Source organism: Otolemur garnettii, unplaced genomic scaffold (assembly GCF_000181295.1).
Source record: "Otolemur garnettii isolate 467f Iridium unplaced genomic scaffold, OtoGar3 scaffold00041, whole genome shotgun sequence".
Lineage (NCBI taxonomy): Eukaryota > Metazoa > Chordata > Mammalia > Primates > Galagidae > Otolemur > Otolemur garnettii.
Genome location: NW_003852436.1, coordinates 7,649,601 through 7,651,351, shown reverse-complemented (window position 1 = coordinate 7,651,351; position 1,751 = coordinate 7,649,601).

The following is a 1,751-nucleotide window of genomic DNA, read 5'->3' as shown; positions in this document are numbered from 1 at the left end:
TTTTAGTAGAGATGGAGTCTTACTCTTGATCAGGCTGGTCTCAAACTTCTGAGCTCAAGCAAACCTGTCTTGGCCTCCCAAAGTGCTAGGATCACAGGGGAGAGCCACTGTGCCTGGACTTATTTTTTTTAAAGTCTAATGGGGCTTTCATGTTCTACTGTGTTCTACTATTAGTAGAGAGGTCTTAGCTGTAGGTATTTCAGTATTGTAAAGGAAATATCATATAGTTAAGTCATAACTAGTTTTGTACAGAAAGTAGAAATTAAGGATGGGAGAGAAATAAGGACACAAATATTTGGGAAAGTCTACATGAAACATCTAGGAGTGGGAGATATATTTTTCATCAAATTTAAAGTCATCTAAGTCCTTACTTTGTGCCATACTCTGCTGTGTAAAGTTTACTAAAATCGTTAAAAATAGCTTCTGCCTTTGAGGAACTTTCTGTCTAGGGGAGCAGGTCACAATCTAGTGAACTAGAACTTGAGGAACTGATTAGGATTTACGTAGGTAGGTGTTCAGAGGAAGGGTGGTTCACATAATTGGACCAATAGAGAAGGCAAAAATGTATGCAAATATTATGAATTTTTTTAGAACTGAAAGAGTTCCCCAAATTTATTAGTTTTATATGCAAAATGCTCTATTCTTTGTTTCTCGTTAGCTAAAATAGTCACCATTAAAGTGTTTGAAAATGGAGACAAAAATAATTTCTTTCAGTTGTAATTTCCATGCCCCCCCTCTCTTTTAATGTTTTGAATCTCTACAATAGGGGTCATACTTGATATAGAAAACCTTTTACTATGTATTAATAGCAGTAAACAGCAGTAAAACACTGAACAGTGGAGAAGGGGAGGAGCAAGATGGTGGCCAAGTAACAGCTTCCTTGTAACTGGGCACGGTGAGACTGGGGAGAGAAGACTCCAGGCATCTCTGGCTGGTGGGATCTGCTCAGAAACATCCCTTTGGAGACACAGGGAGTCAGTGAGAGACTTCTGGACCCCATGAGGACAAAAGCAGTGGAGAAGTGGACTCATTGAAACCCTACTCCAGAGGCACTATAACTTAAAGAGCAAGAGGAAGTGAAAGGAAAAGTAGGGCAAGGAAACAGATAAAAGAAAACACTCATGAGGCAGAATCAGTAGAAAAGTCCTGGCAACATGAAAAACCAGTCCAGAGCAACCCCTCAAGGGACCATGAGGTAGCTACTGCAGAGAAAGGGAACTTAGAATTATAAAGAAATGTCAGAAATGACAGAAAGGGAATTTAGAATACAGATGATGAAAACAATGAAGGAAATGATGGAAAGAATGAAGGAAACTGCTGATGAGGTGGAAAATAACCAAAAGGAAATCCAAAAACAGAATCAAATAAGAGATGAACAATATGACCTGTAGTCCTAGCTACTTGGGAGGCTGAGGCAAGAGAATCACTTAAGCCCAGGAGTTGGAGGTTGCTGTGAGCGTGATGCCATGGCACTCTACCCAGGGGGATAGCTTGAGGCTCTGTCTCTAAAAAAAAAAAAAAAAAAAAAAAAGGAAAATAACCAAAAGGAAATCCAAAAACAGAATCAATAAGAGATGAATGACAGGAAGAATATAGAAAGGATATAGCAGAGCTGAAAGAACTGAAGCCATCAATTAGGAAACTTAATGATGCAATAGAAAGTATCAACAACAGATTAGACCATGCAAAAGAAAGAGGTAGAGGACAAAGCTTTTGAGATAACTCAGATACTTAAAGGGGCAGAAAGGAAG